Source organism: Streptopelia decaocto, assembly GCF_964273445.1.
Source record: "Streptopelia decaocto genome assembly, chromosome: 11".
NCBI classification, from domain to species: Eukaryota; Metazoa; Chordata; class Aves; order Columbiformes; family Columbidae; genus Streptopelia; species Streptopelia decaocto.
In genome coordinates this window covers 5,355,091-5,374,883 of record NC_138666.1, presented here as the reverse complement: position 1 = coordinate 5,374,883, position 19,793 = coordinate 5,355,091, and the positions used below count along the sequence as shown (strand labels likewise).

Below are 19,793 nucleotides of genomic sequence, written 5' to 3'. Positions count from 1 at the left end.
ACGGTTTGAGCATCTTGCAGTAGAGAATTAAGAAAAATAGCTAATGTGTCATGTACTTTATTTACGTGAAATTAATAGATTACGTCAGATTTTGCTCTATTAAACATGCAGAGGTTGGTCTATAGTGAACCTATCAATCAACATGGTTATTGTATCACATGATTTAAAATTTGTTTTAACAGTGGCACAACCCAGAAAAAACCATATTTTTTTAAGTGCAGCTTGATCCTCCATCCGTTAGCATAAAACCTAGAAAAGAAGCAAAGTAAACTGAAGTAATTGCAAAATACAGATTTGAATAGATCTAATGCTCTGGAGGGTCTCTGTCGGGGAGCTCAGTGTGGATTTGTTTGCACAGATGAGCCTGAGCGGCACCTGAGCGCTGGTCCAGGGCTGTTGCACAAGCTCCATCTGTCGTGAGAGGTGTTTCCTGTGCCGGACCGAGCAGCAGCCGATGGATGGAGCCTGGGAAAGGCTTCCCGAGCACCCACCTCCTGCCGCCTCCTTTGCCCTTTGCCTCCCTTACTCAACAGCCACGTGTCTTGGGTGTTACTGGCTCCAGGTGGCTCCCAGCTCACCCACTGTGTGTATATGTATATATGTATGTACGTGTATATGTATATGGCCTGTTGCATGTGGGAACTCCGCAGCGTGCTGTGCTCTCCAGGTGAAAGAAGGACACAAAAGTCTGTGGCTCAGATCTTTACCATGACTGGAGCTTTTCCCCTGTTTTCACACGTGCAGGTGAGGTGACTCCTGAGCTGGCCTGCAGGTTGCAGATGTCGTGGCTGCTGTTGTTGCCCTGATTTCACTGTTCCGGAGCCCCAGGCTGGGGCTCCACAGGGCTTCTCATCTTCTCCTCATGTTTTCCCTGGGCCAAATTCACCCTGATGTGTTAGTGGGTGCCATTCTATAAAAGATGCTGCATCTGTTTGTGTGCCTTGTCTTGGCCTTAACATTTTACCCTTTCCCAGGTTCATCAATGTGGGAATCAAAATATCTGCTGTGTCTGCATCTGGTGGAAAAAGCCCCAATGCCTGGCCAAACAAGATTCAGCAAACATAACCTAGATTTTGAAGGTGGTTTTCTTTCCTATAAACTACTTGCGACTACTTACACATGTATTAATCCATTTTCTTGTTCCCTGGATGTAATTCCCGTTTTTTTGACACCGTGTGTCTGTGTGGGCTCTGGCAGCGCCTCTCATCACAGCACTGCTGGGCCAGCTGCCCTGGGTTTGCTTGTCTGAAATGTTCAGATATTAAAGTTTTGCTGCTAAATGTCTTCATACCTCTGATTAGAGACTTTGTTTTATTTTAATATTTGTCTAGCACCAACAGTCACTGGGTATTGCTTTTGATTGTAATGTCTGCTCCAGCTGTAGAGGAATAAAAATAATCTCAGCCATATGCATAGGTCCAAGGTTTGGCTACTTTTTCCTCTAAACTGAGTCCAGGCAACTTCATTCTCCAAAACTGTTGGTCCAGGGCAGCGCTTTTGTTGCAGCGATGCAAGGTGAGAGCCAGGGTGCGGGGCTGCGAGACTCCCCATCCCCGGTCCGCATTAGCAGTGAGGGGCAGGCGGTGCGGCGGGCCGAGCGCGCCTCTGCAGCGCCGCCTAAAATCACCTTTCATTTGCTCGCTTTGATGCTGTGCTCACAGTCATCTTGCCAGGACTCTGATCTTCTCCAGCCACATGGCCCTTTAAATACCCGGTTTCAAATAGGAAGGAGAAAGCGATCTGGTGGAGCTCTCCCCGTCCTTAGGCTCTGCACTCTTATTAAGGCTTCCCCTTGCTTGTATCTATTACTTTCTTCCTTTCTGAAGGAGTCAGCTTGATTCAGTACTTTTGGGACTTGGTGACATTAATGTATCTGTTTTATGTAACATGGAGTCGTTATTAACAGAATCCTAGCTCATAAAAAAAGGTATAACGAGAGACAAGGAGGGTTTTTCCCCTTGAAGATAATAGCGGCGGCGCTGGAGAGGAGCGGGCAGGGGTCAGGCAGCGCCTGCCTGATTGGGCGCTCAGGCGCCGCATTGACATTTCTGCAGTTTCATCAGAAAGTCTAAATAATCCATGTGAAAACTGAGGGTTATTTACAGAAGATATATACGCGCTGCATGAGCCGGCGAGATACCAAACGCATAATCCATGCTCTCGGTGCCTGCCTTTGTGTGCAACACCCGCTGCAGTGCTGTGGAGGGGCCTCGGCCAGGGCGCGCGGCTGCGTGGGGGGAAAACACCAGTGTTGGGGACTGTTGAAATGGGAGCGATAGGGGACGTCCCAGGGAAGGAGGCAGAAGCAGGCGGGCGGTGTTACTGAGCGCTGCTCTGCGCAGGGCCCAGGGGACGGCCAGGCCCCTTGTCCTGGGATGTGCGTCTGCTCAGGCTTCCTCTGGGGACTTCAAGGGCTTTTGGTGGCACAGTGCTGCTCCCCGCTGTCCCCACCCTCCGGCCCAGCTCTGAGGCATTCCCTGACAAAATCTGTTTCTTTGCTGTGCTTCCAGCACGTGCTGCCCCTAAGCCAGGAGAAGGGATTCGAACAGAGTTTCCAGTTCGCAGAGGATTCTAAGCCAGAGCCTGGCAATGGGAAGGAGCTAAGGGGGCAGCGGAGGCTTTGGCAGTGCTTTTAGTCTGTTAGTGCTGTCCCCAATCCCATCCATTGGGATTGTCCAGTACTTCTCGTGCTCTTCCTGCCAACCTCCTGTGCCAGAGAAATTACCAGCCACTTCATGTTTTCTTGACTGCTATTTCATGTATTTTTTTTAATCTTCACTTTTTAAACTGATAACTTTATTTACAGGTAGCTAAAATGCTTAATGTGCTTTTTAGTTCTCTGTTTTAATATTTTTGCATTTGTTAGTAAATTGGGTTTGTTTTATATAAATTGACATGTGAGTATTTTGGGAGAGGGAGGATTTGGGTTGTTCTCTCTGAGGTTTTTTTAAAGAATCACAGAGTCTTATAATCATATAAAAGAAAGGGCAATTACACTGCACACAGCATGTTGGCTCTTTTTCACCCTTTTGTCCTCTTCTGTACACTTAGGGGTTTTCTTTTGTATCTGTTTTCTTCATTCTGTTCCCCAAAGGAGCACAGTCATGAGCACAGGAGCTCCCCCTTATCTCGGGGGCATGTTGGGGCAACTGGTATCAGGACACACGCTGTCAGGAAACCACCTTCCATGCTGGTTCCTGACACTTCAGTGTGGCTGAGAACTTAGAGTGGTGCCTGTGCCTCTGCTCTTCCCTCTGGGCAGTTTTCCTGTGAGGGACAGTGGAATGAATTAATCTTCTGACCAAGGAAGAGGCACGTTCATGCAGCTAAACTTACCGCAGGAACCGTCACAAACGTGCCTGGTTCTGCGCTCAGTGCCCGCTGCCCGGGGCGGCTGCGGGAGTGGTTGGAGGTGCGGGCGAGGTTGGAGGTGATGTGAAATATTAATGATATGCTCTCACAGCCGTGAGCTGACCTCCCTAAATCTCAGATTTGACACAATAATGTATAGATTATTACAAGTAATGCAGTTGCCGTTTTCACTTGTATTCTGGTCTCTAACACTTAATGCTTTTCACCACAACCGTGAGCATTAGAAATGGTTTTACACTGAAGGCTGAGCTGCTGGTGGTGTTGGGTGAGCCCGCAAGCAGGAGCTGTAGGGAAACCACCAAGGAGCACGAGACAAAACATCTCCAACAAAGTCTTGAGTCGTCAACACTAGATGTGGGGAACTTGGTGGAAAACCCATGCCCGAAAACCAAGCTTTGGGCCTCAAACTGAACACTCAGCTGAGTTTGCAAAAGAACAAGTTGATTCTCTGAAGCAAAGCACATTCAGAGCCATTTGACGTTTTAGTTATAAACCCTTCTTCCAATTTGCTTTGAGATTAAACTTGGCCACAAGGTCACAGCCTAGGGGGAAATTTTGGAACAAATTTCAAAGCAGTTAATTTGGACATTTTTCAACTATTTAAATGCAAATACAAATGAATAAATAATTTATGCATTGCTTTAACTTAAAAATATTTTAGTTTAAGAATACACAAATTGTCCCACAATTACTACGGCTTGTCTGCAGAGCAGCTGGCAGCTTGGAAAAGCAAGTTCTAAACCTGGGAAAGGGGCCACTTCGCACCCTGCACCTTCTCCCTCGTGTTTACCTTCGGATCTGTTGCTTTGACTGCACTGTTACTGACTGAATGAAACCCTGACGGTGCAATAATATGCACTTTAAAAAAAGATTATAGAACATATTACGAAGTTATTTAAAATCATTATTATACTGTAATAAAGCTAAGCGATATGTTTCTGGAAGGCTTGAATTCCTGAAGAATTCCAAGCTGTGGAGCCGGATCCATGCGCAGGCCAACGTGACCAGCTGATGGGAACTTGAGGAACCGTGTGTGTGTTCCCAGCAGACGGTTTGGCAGGAGCGTGCGGCGTTGTGACCGGGGACACGGCCCCGCCGGGCCGCGCGCTCTGTACGCTGGGGGGTCGTCTTTCCTCACGCGTGTGGTGAGTTTGGATACACATGGTATTTGTAAATGAAGCGCTAGCAGCCAGCTCTACTTCTGTTAGCACAACTTGAGAGGAAGGGAAAGTTCTCCGCCAACTGTGCCTGGGGAGCAGATCACCTCTCCCTGTGTCACCGTGGGGACAAATCTCACGCGGTGACTCAGGACATGCATGAAAATAGTTTATTTTCAGAAAAAAGCATTTTTAAAAGTTTGCAAGATTTCCTTAAACTGACAGAAAGTTGAACAAAAGTGAAGATATTTTAGAAAAAAATGAAAAACAAAACTGTTGTCTGTGTTTTGTTTAAAATGGTTTTCTTTTGAAAAAGTACTGTAATTAAAAAAAAAAACACAGTCTGAAAATGAAGATTTTGCTTGCATCAAACAAAATATTCTTATCAAACCAACAGTATTTTTTATTTTTGTTTCAGGAATATAAATGTTTCCATTGCATATGAAATACTTATTTCAGGCTTCAGTTTTACGATCAGTCCTCAGACCAGCAGGGAATCACTATTTGACGTGTGTGTATCCAGGTGTGCTGAGGTAGGACTCGGGCTGGGTCAGCGGGACCCAGTGCGGGTGTGCTGGTGTCACCGTGCATTTCCAGCTGTTTGTCCCATTGTCCCGTTCTCTGGACTCGTCACCTCTGGCTGGTTTCGCTGCTTAAGGCTGCAGCAGATTCGGCTCCATCTTTAGCCCTGCGTGGCCGCTCGAGGCCATCGGTCCTGCCAGGCACCCCGCAGTCAATCCCTTCAGCTCCTTAAGGAGCTCCCTGTTCTCAGCTCATCCTGCTCATTACCTCATGTAGCATCTATATCCCAATCCTAATCTGAATTGAAAGTAAATAGATTGCTGGGGGGTTTTTCTACTTCTGTTCTTCTTGGATTTGTTGTATAAGCAAGGAAATTAAAAAAGCAGTGCGGCTGGTGGCACTGAACATTTGTGAGCGTGTTGCGTGTGCGGCGCTGACCGGCCGTGCCGGAGCAGGCGAGCCGTGCTGTGCCGGTGGGGAGAGTCACCATCCCTCCAGCTCTGCCATCCTCCGTGCCAGCCAAAGCGGCTGTGGCAATGGAGGTGACACCCCCTGGGCTGGCTCAGAGCCGGCAGCAAGCGCGGCTGCTCGCCCCCCAGCCGCGGCGCCGGCCGGTGCACATAACCCCAGCGGCCCAGAGCCCGGGCTAGCTGCTTTCCAACAGCCCTGCCAGAATCCTAACAACATCGGTTAACTTCTGAGGGGGGTGGGTAAACATTTTTTTCATGTGCTTTTATTGATTTTCAATATTGTACAAAGCCTAGCCATGTAAAGCAATAACACGGAAAAAGATACAATCATTGAAAAACAATTACAGATCAAATGCCCAGTTCTGGAAGTCAAGTGCAGACCCAACCTGCTCTCTCAGTCAGGCTCCATTAGCTATGCACACTAAGAGATAAAAGCCAGGGTTTAAAAGTAATTAGATGTCCCACTGCAATGCTGTACCGGTGGCTTTCCTCCCGGAGGTGCTGATGGTGTCTCTTTGTCCGTCCGTCCTCTTTCCAAGGCAGCCGAGTGCTGTGGGGAAGCAGAGCAGGATGTGACCCAAGGGAGCCCCGATCCGGGCCAGTGTTTGTGGGAGAACTCGGGGTCCGTGTCCCTGCCACGGTTCCTCCCAAAGCGGTTCCAGCGCCCAGTGCAGTCAAGTCTTTGCTGAGCGGAGCAAGGCCGGGCACTTAAATGGACGGCATTTCGGCATCCATGTGTGGGTCACACGGGAACACGGGTCCAGCCGCGTGTGCGCCTACCTGTGGAAGAGATGGAGTGTGGAAATAAAACTACACCAAACCCACTCTGGGATTACTCAAGTGTTATTGTCATTTTACCAATTACATAATAGCAGTTCATAATTTGTTATGAATTAGCATAAATAGGAATCAGCCAGCAATTAAGAAAATAAGTTAAATTGCATTTTGTGAAGCATTGTTTTGTTGATTTTGACCAGTTCGCTCTCATACTGCTAATCTGACAAATTCGGTAATTCACAACATCCTCCATGTACTCACTGAATTACTGTGGTTTTACACAGGTTACAATGGCGTTGATACTGCAGACAGGCCAGTGTTAGGAGTTCAGTGCTCTTCCAAAGCCAAGCTGCTGAGGCTGTGACGGATGTTGGCCGTCATCAGGCACGTGGGAATCACCACCCAAAAATGTTAGGAACTTCATCGGCTTAACGGGCAGGATTTGTGGCTGGCGTTTCAGTCTTCATCACAGCAGCCCCAGGCCACAGGAGGAGCAATGTTCCTGTGACAATTGAAGACAAGAAGGTGGCAAGGAGCGCCTTCTCCTCACCCTGCCAGGCCTGCGCTGCAGGGGGATGCGTACGGTTGCTGGGGACCCTCCATCTGTCCCTCCGTCCCTCCCTGCGGTTTCTGCTCCTCGGCACGGGGAGCAGGCGGCTCCGCTGGGAGCTGATGGTGCACAGGAGCGGCTGCTGGGTAGCAGAGTCCATCAGATACGGGGTATTAACGGAACCAATAGTTTTTTCTGTTTTCATCTCAGGTTTTCGGAATGACGTTGACTGTGGTCAGGCAAGTGCAATCTGGGCGTAACCCTGCCCCAAGAATATTTGGTTTAACGGCGGCTGTCCAGCGGGTGGGGTGTGGGCGCAGTGCTCAGCCTCGTCCCGCTTGTTTGTGGTTCAGGGCGGGAGGGACGCGCTCCCAGCGCGCTCTGCAGCGCCCGCACAGCGCCCAGCTCCGTCTGCGCAGCGCCCAGCTCCGTCTGCGCAGCGCCCAGCTCCAGCTGCGCAGCGCCCAGCTCCAGCTGCACAGCGCCCAGCTCCGGCTGCGCAGCGCCCAGCTCCGTCTGCGCAGCGCCCAGCTCCGGCTGCGCAGCGCCCAGCTCCAGCTGCGCAGCGCCCAGCTCCAGCTGCACAGCGCCCAGCTCCGGCTGCGCAGCGCCCAGCTCCAGCTGCACAGCGCCCAGCTCCAGCTGCGCAGCGCCCAGCTCCAGCTGCATAGCGCCCAGCTCCGGCTGCGCAGCGCCCAGCTCCGGCTGCACAGCGCCCAGCTCCAGCTGCGCAGCGCCCAGCTCCAGCTGCATAGCGCCCAGCTCCAGCTGCGCAGCGCCCAGCTCCGGCTGCACAGCGCTGGGGCGGTGCTGGGTTCTCAGCCTCCTGGAGGGAGCGGGTTTTTCTAAATTTGCCAGTTCGCCATGACAGATCAGGGACGGCAGCACCAGCCCCCTGCCTTGCTATGCTTTCACACAGCCCTCTCCCCCGGCATCCTTCAGGCCAGACCTCACGGCCTCCGCACCCTCTGGCACCTCCACAGGAATTTCTGACAATAAAGGAGCGTCCCCAAGCTCTCTCTTTTGAAACAAAAGCTTAATGAAAGGGTAGGCATGCTGCCGTCTTGACAGCAGCCGGCTGTAATTCTTGGCAGGGTGTGACATGCCCATCCTCCTGAATTAGCGTGGAGCACGAGGAATTTAGCACGGTGCTAATTGTGATCAGACAAAAACAAGCAGCCTCAGTGTGTGGGCACGTGGCAGGACAAAACCAGCGCGGCTCCTTTGAGCGCGGTCCCCGCGCTGCCCGCGCCCCGCGGCGATGCCGCCCGCATTACTGCTGGCCCGGCCAGGCGTCTGGGCAACCACCGCGCCCCGCGCTCTGTTCCCGTGCTGCCCGGGCAGTCTCGCGTTCGATTTGGTGTCAGTGTTGTCAGACGCTCCGTGTTGACCGTACAATGACTCAGCTGCTGCGGGGAAGGCGCTGTGGCCATCGCACCAGGGCAAGGGGAGTCCCTGGCCAGGGAGGAGCAGCCAGAGCCCTGCAGAGGGACAGGCCTTGTGGCCACCAGAACACGGTCTGGGAAAAGAGCGTTTTGTGGTGGGAGTCAGAGCCGTTCCTCCCTTTCTGCCCCCATCCCGCTGGCTGCGGGGGGTGCACGGGGCTGCTCGTGGGGTTGCCCCAGTGACGCTCGTGTCTTTGCAGAGCAGCTTCAGGGGCCCTGCCCAGCCCAGCGCCCCACGGGGGCTGCACCTCGCAGCCACACGTGGAGCATGACCCTCCAAGTGGGAGGTGTTGCTCCTGTTCTGCCAAAGCCATCCCATCCGTGGCAGAGCCTTCAGAAAAAATAATAATAATTTTAAAAGTGTTCGTCTTTCATTTAGTCTGTCAGAGGATCAGAGGGTGGAGTCGTGTTCTCCTGTAACTAACCTGGGGGCAGCAACAGGACGGTCTCCCCTCCAGTACCACTGCAGGGACTGGCGGAATCTGTCCTCAAAATAGCTGCCAAAGTCCAAGTGACTGATGTTGGTATATGGCCAAAACGAAAAGCTTTCTCTTTCTGTTCCTCTGCTCTTCCTCTAAAGATTCCCCAAGGATGAGGAATGCTATTCTATGTTAAAAAACAAAGCAAAACATACATATAGTTATATATGTATATATCTCTATATCTCAGACTAAGGACTTAACCTTTCCTCTCCCACTAGTCCAATGACACCAGCATCAAGTTGTTCCCCAAGTCAGCCAGTTTACTAAAGCACGCAAATATGCGTCTTTGAAAAAAGGCAGATGTAAAATACCTCCTTAAAACCAGGATGCTCTTCAACCAGGGACCACAGTTGCATTTTATCTCCCAGTCACTGAACTCTGTGAGGTTTTTCAGGAACTCTTCTCCGTTAGTTTTAAACTTGACTTCCCTGAAAAACTGTGTGTGTTAACTCCATTATCCGCGTGCCACCTCGCTATCTGCTCTCTCCAGGTTATTTATGAGTCTGCTGAAGCAGCACAGCTCCCCGCCCTCGCTAACATTGTGTTTGTACCCTTTCTTCCCTATCTTTTTATCGGGAGTTCGCAGGAAGATTAATCCTCCTTACTCCATGACAGTTTAGTTTCCTTAAGAACCTTTAGTGAGCAATGTTCTAGAAAAGCTTTTAGAAAATCTGATTCCACTGTATCAGCCCAAATCTCCCATATTAGAAGGGCTGTTTCCTCCATCAGATAACAGATCTATACGTATAAATTCTCTCTTGGCTTTGAGGCTCCTCCCCAAGACACTGCGTTTACTCATCTCTTCCAATTCAAATTGGTCCGACAGTTTTCTACCATTTTGCATGTTCTGGAAATGTGTCTTTCTGGTCTGTAATTCCCACGATCGCTCCTGAAGCCTGTTTTAAAGATTTTTCACCTTCCGATCCTCTGATACAAAGGAAGGAAGAAAGTTCGGCAATTTCGTGTTTGAGCTCTGTGAAAAGCCTTGAGGGAGCACTGTCTGCCTCTGGTGATTTGTTGCTCTGGCGTATGAACCTTCCTGACCTCCTCCATAGTGAACATCAGTGCAAAGAATTAATTTAATTTTGCTGCTGTGTCCTTATCTTTCTTAATTCCTCCCTTCACGCCTTGATCATCCATCAGCTGTGCTAGGTGACTGACAGGCTTCCTGCTTTTGTGTTGGAAAAGTTTTTATTAGCTCTCATAGCTAATTGTTAAATTGTTCTTGGGACCTGTTTTGACTTGCCTTATCATGGCTCTGCATTTAGCTTGCTGGATTTATATCCTGTTCTATTTTCATTGTTTGGAAACAACTTCCATTTTTCTGAAAGTGCATTTTTCCTTTCAAATAGCTTCCTTTTTCTGTTGTTTGTGTTTAAACCAAGCGTTGAATCGTGCCGTTTTAGCCGCTCACCTGTTGTGTCTCGGACAAGTTCATGTCCTGTGGTTGTGCACCGCTCGCTTCCAGGCGAGAACCAGTACTGAGCTGCAGTGGTTAAAACAGAAAAATGAGACCGTAGAACTTGTCTTTGCTGATGGACAAGTCCGAGTCCATGGTACGGATAACCTTGTAGGTTTTCCATTGGCAAGGCCACCAAGTAGAGCTGCTGCAGTCAGCGCTGAAGGCGCGGGCAGGCGCAGGGCCTGTGCTGTGGGACGCAGGCACCGATCCCATGCGGACGCTGGGGCAGCGTTCAGCTGCGGGAGGGGTGGGACGGTTCGGGGTGTTGACTGAATGGGAGCTGAACACAGATAAAAAAATATTAACAACTCAGTGCTGTAAATGAATTTCTGGTTCTGTGGTGCATTATTCCAAGTTCTTCATGATTCCTTATGTACTTCATATTCTTTCATTTGCAGGCATCGACCTGGAGAGTTTATACAACCTTTTTCCAGTCCGAATAGGAACCATCTCCTCTACTCCACTCGTTGACGTCGAATCTCACGACATAACCTTCGCATTTCCATACTGAGGTAGGGAGATCTTCAGGACCTAATTTTCTGAAGCCTTGGAGAAGTGGTTTTTGTCTTGGTAGCCCTGCTGGGGTGTGTCATGTCAGTAATCTGGACTAAAGGAGATGTCATTACCTGTAAAACCATGCTGATCTCAGGCTGGGATCTGGCAGCTCTTTGTGCCGTTTCTCCTCTGCTGAGCTGCTGGGTTTGCTGCTCTTGCTTCTAACGGCTCTGTGGATTTTTTAGCACCTGACTTGCTGGTCAGCAATGTTGGCTCATCTTATTTTCAATGCAGTAAGGTGAATGGAAAGGCATTTTTTTGCAAAAGAACATACTTTTCTTTTTTGGGGGGATGTTTTCAAATTGATGCCTCATCAGGCTATGGTTCTATGTGGGCTGGTGAGGAACTATTAGGGCTCTGCTGTTTAATTATTTATGTTGGCCCTTACTGTTAGTTTCTGTCATTAAAGAATAGACCAAATGACTAATGTCCTTGGCCTAATCTTCTTAGGTGGAAAACTGTCCCTTGAATTTCTGTCATAGTCAAGCAGACATAAGGAAAGATGAGAAAATTATAAGGCTCCTGACCCGTTTAATTTTTCCTGTGAATTGTTGAGAGTAAATCATATTCAGATGGTCTGTTTCAATTCTTAGATATTCAGTTTCCCAAAACTATGGTAAATAATGTGCTGGCAGAAAAAGCATCTTCCTGAACGTGGGCAAAAATATCCCTTCTCTTCCTACTAGTCTCTCCACCATTAGATTTGGTGCTGAAAAAGCACCTGTTGTCCAAATGTGGTAATTTAATTCAGAATTAATTCTTCTGTAACTAGAATTCACTGAGTCACTGTGAAGTACCTAGTTTCAATATATCTACATATCCTGAGTCATTATAAAATAACTATTAATATCTAGGATGCTCCGTAATACCAAACTAACCTTGTGTAATATCAATAGCAATAGAAAGATTAATGGTAGGCTTCAAAAATACTTCATCAGTATCCTCTATCTAGATTAAAAACTGTGAAGTGTAAGTTTGGAGTTGTATTTTTTCCTGTATTTACTTTTTAGGGCTTTTGTTATCCTTTAAGGAAGCTTTTGCTTTCTCGATACATTTTTATCTGAAGTATTTTGTTTACAACAGAAGTACATACTTCAATTTCTTGAGAATCATCAGACTTATAAATTAAATGAAAACCTTTGGAAATTTCGTGATGGGCAAAGACATTTGTTCTCTGTGCACTCTTTGAATCTCAGGATCCTGGGTAGAGCATCTGCCTTTTGCCATTTAGTCAGGAGACTTTTCAGGCCTTGGTATCCTTTGGGGGGTGCGTGATGTTCTTTGGATGTTCTAAACGGAATTCAAGGGTTTGGGTGAGCAATATTAACACTGAAATCCCACTGTCCTGAGCTCGAGCTAATATTCTTGACTTTGATCTGAGAGTGAGAGGGCAAGATGGACAGAACAGAGAAAGAACAGGAAAGCAGACAAGCGAGAGAGGGGGAAGAGAAGGAATAATTAAGGTGTTTGAAATGGAGCAATTTTGAAACGTTTTGGAGAGATAACACATGCAGTTGATTGTGCCTTTTTCATGCTATTACGTCTTGACTGATTTTGTTTTGTTGTAAATTGGAAGTATTCTTTAAAAACATCCAGCATCTACAAACGGAATCCATTTTGGGACCAATCTGTTTACTTTTTTCATTAACAACTGTGGCAGAAAAACTAGCAAGAAGCTGAGGGTGGCACTGGCTTGACAAGTTGATCATCCTGGCGTGGAGTGGGAGCTGGGACGGTGGGGACACAGAGCCGGCCTGGGGCGGGTGACGGTGCCGATGGCCGCGGATGCACCGGTGGCGTGCCGGGGTTGTTTGGGCGCCCCAGGGAACTCCAGGTGCCGGTTTAGTTGTGTTGAAGACACAAGCACACAGGGTGAAAAGCAAGTTGTGCGGTGTGGGTGTCAGAGCCCGCGAGTTCGGGGCAGATGCGTGTGCATCTCTGAGCAAGCGGGCGGCTCTGCCCAGGCTCGTAATGACAGGTGTGATTTATTAGAGCTAATTTATTTGTAGGACAAATGTATAGGACTTGTACAGTTGCTAGAATCCAGGGTATCTATCTGTTTTCACTGTATCCACTTTTAGCTGTCTCTCAGTTGTCAGAAATTTTAATTTTCAAGCTGTGATTTTGCTCCTTCAGTTGAAGCAAAACTGTGCTGTATTTCAGGATAACAATGTAATAGTACAAATTTCTGTTACTAGGAAATATTTCTGAGCTCTGTAAGCACTGAACTAGACTGACTTCAGCTAGACTGAAGCTTGGCAAGGAGAAAGCCTCAAGAGAATAAAAGTACCAGGTGAAAACTGGTGCTAGTTTAGCAGAATTGTAACTTAACAAAGTTGTACAGCTGGTACAAGCAGACATGGTTTTATTTTACCAAAGGACAAGATGCTGTGAGGGCTCACTTGCCTCCAGAGGAGACCCAAATCCTTGACCAGCGGCAGGAAGGAAAATCAGCCTTTTTCGTTCTGGGAAGACAAGTGGTGTCAGTAAAATCGGGCTCCGTTACCTTCCCTTCTAAAGAGGAACTTTCTGCTGCATCCCAGTCTTGTTTTTCCCTTTGTGTCCAAAATAGAAGTCGTTAAACCAAAGGCTTTTATTTCAGTCTAGCGTGGTGAGGAAGATGCCATTGTTCATATTGCTGCTATAGTTGTCATCGATTTTGTTATAGGATATTATTATAATTATAATTACCTGTTTATTGGCTAATTGCTCTTCAGTAAGCGTGAAGAAAGCAGGGAAAGTAGGACCAAGGCTGTATCTCAGGGTACAAGGGGCATTTGTTAATAACACCCAGGACTCTCATTTTCTGAAGCTGGCGAGTTGCATCCTTTCATGTCACCAGGATTTCTTTTTAACACCTTCTGTGAGAACAAACAAGGAGCAACACAGCCCGACTTCAAAGATTCCTGGGCAGCAGGAGAGCTTGAGAGGAATGTTTTTGTTTCCAGGGCGCTGCCTCAGCTCCCGGCACAGCCGGCACTGGAAGCCCCTGTGCCATGGCCCGGCCCAGCCGCACCGGCAGCTGTGCATGGGGCTGCCGGCAAACCGGGCACCGGCCTCACCGCCGGGAGCTGCCGGCACCGTGTAAGGGCTGTGTAAGAGCTGTGTAAGAGCTGTGTGTGGCCGTGGCAGCTGCTCCAGCCAGAGGCACTGCTGGTTCCGTGCCGGGCACGTCCCGCTGCCCGCAGGTTCCCCCGGCGCCAGGGCCGGTGGTGCCACTGGTTGTGCCGCGTGGGCGCTGAGCCGCAGGTTTGATGGCAGCGAGGGAAGGGTTACACAACCTTGTTCATGTCCGGGGTTGGCAGGTACCGCCTGAAGTTTGTTCTGTTCGTTGAGCGGGTAAGAAACATCCCTGATTACTGATGAACGTCCCAAATAAGAGAACCCCTCCCCAAAGCCATAGCTTTTCCATTTGCCAGTATTTTTCCAGGTTGTTCTTCAATTTAAGTATGTCTTGATCTTCTGGCATATTTTTAGTAACATTTATCTGTTTTATTGCAATACTGAAAAAAGAGTGGGAATGTATTTGTAGCTCATCCCCTGAGTGATATGCTGGCATGTATGACAGAGAGTTCTTGAGTGATTTTCCCAAAATACTTTTTTTTCCTTTTAACTGGCACATGGCTCTTTCAGAAGCTGTTGTGAAAATATGGTTTCATTTCAGTGACTGCAAAGCCCTCAGGTCCCACATCATGAATAGTCCAGCAGTGGTTGGCAGGAATCCTTGGCAAGCAGCAAATATTTCACCACTGCTTGCGGTGTTCACAATTAAAACTTTGATAATAAGGATTTGTTGTAGTGTAGGATAAACTTTGAAGATTCTTAATGGTTTCAGTTTGTTTATCTAATTGTGAAGGTAGATTAAGCTGTACTAAGATTGTCCAGCATGACCTTAGCAGGTATGAATGAGCGAGGTTTCCTTGGAGCCTGTCCTGGCCGTGACTCTCCCGGTGTCACAGGGGCCGGGGCTGCTCACACACTCCTCCCTTCCACAGGCACATTTGCCTAAAGAGCCTGTTGACAAATATGCAGGCTACACCTTTGAGATATTTAAAGCTTACACACACCATTTAAAAATAAAAATCATACAACGTAGATTATTTTAGATCTCCCCTTATTTCATAGATCCTGATAAAAAGACCATGCTTGTATTAAATCTTTTTATTCTCCACAACTGTATGACAGTTTAGGGAACATTAACATTTGTGAAATAATTCAAGAAATAACAGTGGAGATGCAGACATCTGAGCAGCCTGCTGAACCAGGTACAGCGTCCTCCTGAACCAGGTACAGCCTCCCCGCAAACCAGGTAGTGTCCCTGCTAAATCAGGTACAGCGTCCCCCTGAACCAGGTACAGCGTCCCCCTGGACCAGGTACAGCGTCGCCCTGAACAAGGTACAGCATCCCCCCGAACTAGGTACAGTGTCCCCCTGAACCAGGTACAGCGTCCCCTTGAACCAGGTACAGCATCCCCCCGAACCAAGTACAGCGTCTCCTCTGAACCAGGTGCAGTGTCCCCCTGAACCAGGTGCAGCATCCCCACTGAACCAGGTACAGCGTCCCCACAGCGCCAGGTCCCCACTGTCACCTGCAGTGACAGGACAGCAAGTCTTCCCTTTGGGGACAGTGAGTCCTCCCTTTGGGGACAGCGGCGTGTCCTCCCTTTGGGGACAGTGAGTCCTCCCTTTGGGGACTGCCGTTGCTGTGCGGCTGCTGGCTCAGAATAGGAGGAACGATGTGAATGAACTCAAATGAATTTAATAGTTTATGTTTACAGGCACCGAAACCTTTTTCTAATTAAAGCCCATCTAGTAGCAGTTGTAGTAATTACAATATTAACAGCAGCCAGAGCAGGAACAATGAGGACTTCGCTCTTTGGTGAGTTGCTGGCATTTCTTTGAGGCTCTGTGAAGACACCACAACAACATCCTCACACAGACCACCAGCTTTGTAGCAACTGTGTCCTTGGAGCCTTGGCACGGGAAGGACACGCGTGTGTCCCGGCATTTTCCAGGCTGCTGGATTTTCTTGTTGTCTGGTCCCAGCGCTGTGAGACCCCTCCTTTCAGCCTGAGCACCGTTTAAATAGATCATTTGTTTTCATTATAGGTTTTTGCATCTCTGCCTTTCATTCTTGTTAATGAATTTCTAGGGTCTGATTGGGAAACAAAAGCTAAACATAAACATAAAAAGCGATCTGACAAAGGACACGGGTAAGCGTCTGGCAGGCTCTGCCGCACCGGCTGTAGCGAGGAGATGGCCATTTGCTGATTGCCGGGGGTCGACATGACTTGGTTAGTATGCTAATCTAGTCCTCTGCGTTTAACATTCCGCTCAGGTCTGAGCAGGCTCGGCAGAGCGGGGCGCAGGGCCGGGGTGTCTGCGGGCGGCAGGGACCGCGGCACACGGACCCGGCGCCGTCCCTGCTCCCGCCGTGCGCTCGCTCCCTCCTGCGCGCCCCTCAGCCCTCCTGCCCTCCCTGGCGTGCACTCGTACGTACCATCCGAACAGCTTTCTGCAAATGCTGGCAAACGTGAAATGTGGAAAAGCCATGTATGATTGGCTCGTTTCTCTGCCTCTGCATCCCCAAAGATTCCCACTTTAATAGACCATGTGTTTCTGCTGCTGGAGGAGCCCAGAGCGTAACGTGCCAAAATTCAGCAACAATGAAGTAAGACGGCGTTTAACATCCAAAACAAAGAGACGGCATTTTTGTAGCTCACAACACAACAGTCACAAGATGTTTAAAATTTCCCTCTATCCTCTCTCCCCACCCAACCTCAGCCCAAAAGAAAGCGAACATTTATTAAAATCCATTCTTTCAGGCAGCAGCCAGGTGCTCAGGTGGACAGAAAGCTGCTCCTGGAGTTGCCGGTGACTGTCACCTTGCCAGTGTGCCTGGAGGCGGCAGCTGCAGCCCCCACCCGCAGCAAGGGGTTCCGATGGCCAGGACTGAGGAAGGAGTTGATTCCAGAGTCAGTCCCCATGGTCAGGTCCACCAGGTCCTGCAGCCACAGGAGAACTTAATTCCTCAAGCTCCCTTTGTTTTCGGAACGTCTCGGCAGTTCTGGAGAGGTGCATGGAGAATCGGCAGCTTCTGCTTGCATTCAGAGCATTTCAGAAGTTGCATTTTCAGAGAGCAGGTTAGATGTGGGCAAAACCGAGTCTCCATCTGACACATAAGCAGACAAAGCTGTTTAACCTCTGAATTATAGCACAGCTCCATAGTTCTCTCTTGTGTTGTTTCATGCTCCAAGCAATCTGCTCCTTGCCATTCTCCCTCGTGGTGCCAAGCACGTATTCCAGCTGCAGCTCGGCAGCGCGGGGAAATTCCTTCCAAGTCCCCGGCAGAACAGTCAGCGCTTTCCCGGAGCCGCAGGCTTGATTGTCCTTGATTATTTTATTTCTTTGGCTCTGATCCAAGATGTTCCCTGTCATCATTTCGGTGTCTTTTCTCATAATCCCTTTTCTAAACATCATCAACAATTAACTGATTCTCTCATATCTACAAACACATGCACACACACGCAGGCGCGCATGCACACACACTCCACTGAGTCTCATCAGTGTCTTTTTTGCCTTTAAGTATAAGAAATTACAGCTTCTCATTAGCTGAAGAGCATGTTTTGAAAGGCTTTGTGTTTACTCACTTTGCAAGTGATGCTGGCGCTTTTAATTATTCTTCTTTTGCATATCATAAGCGAGCAGCGAGCTGCTCCAGCCAGCGCGGGCGACGCGTATTCCCAGGAAGGCAGGAGGAAGGGATCGCGCTTTACCTCACTGCTGCTGCTTTCTTCCCTTTCTGTCAGCCAGCCAAGGAATCCCCCCAAAGCTCTTACGTAGCAGATACCAAAACCATGAGTCACTTTTTGCTCCCGGAGCAATAAGTCCACCGCATCTGTGTGCAGAACGGCGAGCGCGAGGCTGGGAATCTCTCCAGGCTGCCGGCGTGCCCCGGCACCAGTTCTCCAGCGGTGACTTTGTTTTCCCTGCTCTCGCTTTCTCTCCTCTGCTCCCTTGTCTCTTCATTCCTTTTCATGCCGTTCCCATTTTCTTCCTTCCTTCCCTCCTTCCTCTCCATCCATCTCCGTTGCTGGCAGCGGCAAACCCAGCAAGATCTGGGTTCCTCTCGCCTTCTGTGGATTTTTTTTTTCCTTTTTTCCCCCCCGGTAACTGCAGCAGCCTTTGGCTGCTCACTCTGCCAGGTTGGATCACCAAAGACACACGACTCGCTCACAATGAATAATCAATACAGATATTGATCTGCGGAAAATGTTTGTAAATTCCTGAAAGGGAATGGGGAGCAGCGGGACAGGGAGGCTTGTGGGGGACGACAGGGTGCTGCGGGCAGCGCTGCAGGCAGCGCCTGGCCAGAGCCCGTCCTGCCGCCTCCCAGGTGACGGGTGCTGGAATGCGTGCGCGGGCGGCGCCGGGTGTGCGCGGGGGCTTCTCTATGTTCATTTCTCTACAGCTGCTTCCCCCAAAGAATCGGGAGGCGAGCAGCTGAGAGGCCCCGTCGGTGCCATGCCTTGGCTGCAGTCCAGCGCTGTTTTGTTTCCATCATCACACGCCACTTTCAAATTTGCATAAATACAAGGGTTATTTTCCCTTGTGCGTCTAAAAAGATTTACGAAGGTGGAAAAGTATTTCTGTAAGGAGGGATTACTGGTTTTAGTCATAATTTTCAGGATTTGCCTTCGAATCCATGTATATGCAAGAAAAGGAGGCAGAGAGGGAAATAAAGGGTGGTAAGAAGGACTTGGAGAAGACTAAAAGCTGTTTGAATGTGGAAGAGCCTTGGACTGTAAATTGTGCTCTCCATCGGGTGAGGAGCCGGGTCAGGCCTCAGGCCAGGGCTCTTCCTCTGCCCTGCGGGTCACCCTGCCCGGCAGCTGGGATGGCTGCGCCACTTGGAGCTGCTGGAAGGTTGTGGTTGGATCCATGGCGGGAGCAGCCTGACCCATCCTGGGGAGCCGTCTCCCAGCTGCCGTGCACTGTCTGACGGTCCCTGTGCTGTGTGCAGCACCCAGAGGGTGACACTCACCCTGTTTGCTCCTGGTGCAGCCAACCCTAGTCCTACTGCAGGAATGTCCTTGTCGGGTTTCTTCCACCTTCATCCCCCTGGTTTTCTGTCCTTCCAGGGAAAGGCATGTGCCAAAGGTATCAAGAGACATAGTATTGGATCCGTTGAGTATTGAGCCCCCTCTCTAAGGGCTGAGGTCAGCAGTGGAGACCCTAAGGAAAGCTGAGGGGCTGGGGATGTCTGCTACACCAGCCAAGCCAGGTGGCCTTAGCAGGGCCACCCACACACCCCCTCCCCGTGCCACGGCGTGGCTTCCCATGAGGATGGTGACACTTTCCTTGGCCAACTGCGGCTGTCCCTTCCCCACCTGTGCAGCCACCGCACCCATGATACCATCTCGGGCAGGGTCCGCGCGGGGGGCGATCCCCATGCCTCCCTGAGCGCAGCTGCGCTTTATCAGCCTGCGCCAGCAGCGGGGAGGCCGATCGCCTTCATTCTCTCTCCCGCTTCTGATTAGCTCCTGCAATCCAATTAGCAGAGGCATTTATATCACAAGGGGCTGAGGTGCCCCTGCTCATCACAGCGGCTCAGAGCCAGTCATAAATTCTACCGACACTATATCTTTCCTGTGACATGGATTAATTACAGCTCTGGGCCTCCAAGAGGAGGTTTGCAAACGAAGGTGCCCATGAAATAAGAATGTAGACAAGGCGAAGCAGAAGGGGTTTCCCACCCGTGAAGGGTGAGGGGGTGACGCGCTGGGTGGCCCAGGGTTGGGGCACCTGTGGGCGACCAGCGAGGGGCCGGGGAGGCACGTGGCCCAGATGTGTGCTTTATTAACAGAGGGAAGCAAACGGAGCTTGGCTGGGGGCTGTTACGAATCCTGTACCCACAGCCATGATGAGGAATTCTTCATAACCTTTCTTTGTATGCTCTGCTGCCGTGCAGATGCTGAAAGCAAAGCTGAAGGAGCCTTAA

General features: G+C 49.5%; 1 protein-coding gene and 1 long non-coding RNA gene across 4 annotated transcripts in view; one reads left to right on the top strand and one right to left on the bottom strand.

The window, feature by feature from the left end:
- The window catches only part of ZFHX3 (zinc finger homeobox 3), a 562,868-nt gene that overhangs the window by 334,224 nt on the left and 208,851 nt on the right, over nucleotides 1-19,793 (top strand). For all 3 annotated transcript variants that reach the window (XM_082062573.1, XM_082062574.1, XM_082062572.1), the window contains one exon: nucleotides 10,636-10,749. The gene's annotated coding sequence lies outside the window, so the exon portion shown is untranslated. The remainder of the gene's footprint in view (nucleotides 1-10,635; nucleotides 10,750-19,793) is intronic.
- On the bottom strand, nucleotides 5,727-6,940 carry LOC309444751. The gene is made up of 2 exons (XR_014185152.1): nucleotides 6,560-6,940; nucleotides 5,727-6,301 (listed from the first exon to the last, which is right to left on the bottom strand). It is a non-coding gene; the product is annotated as an uncharacterized lncRNA (long non-coding RNA).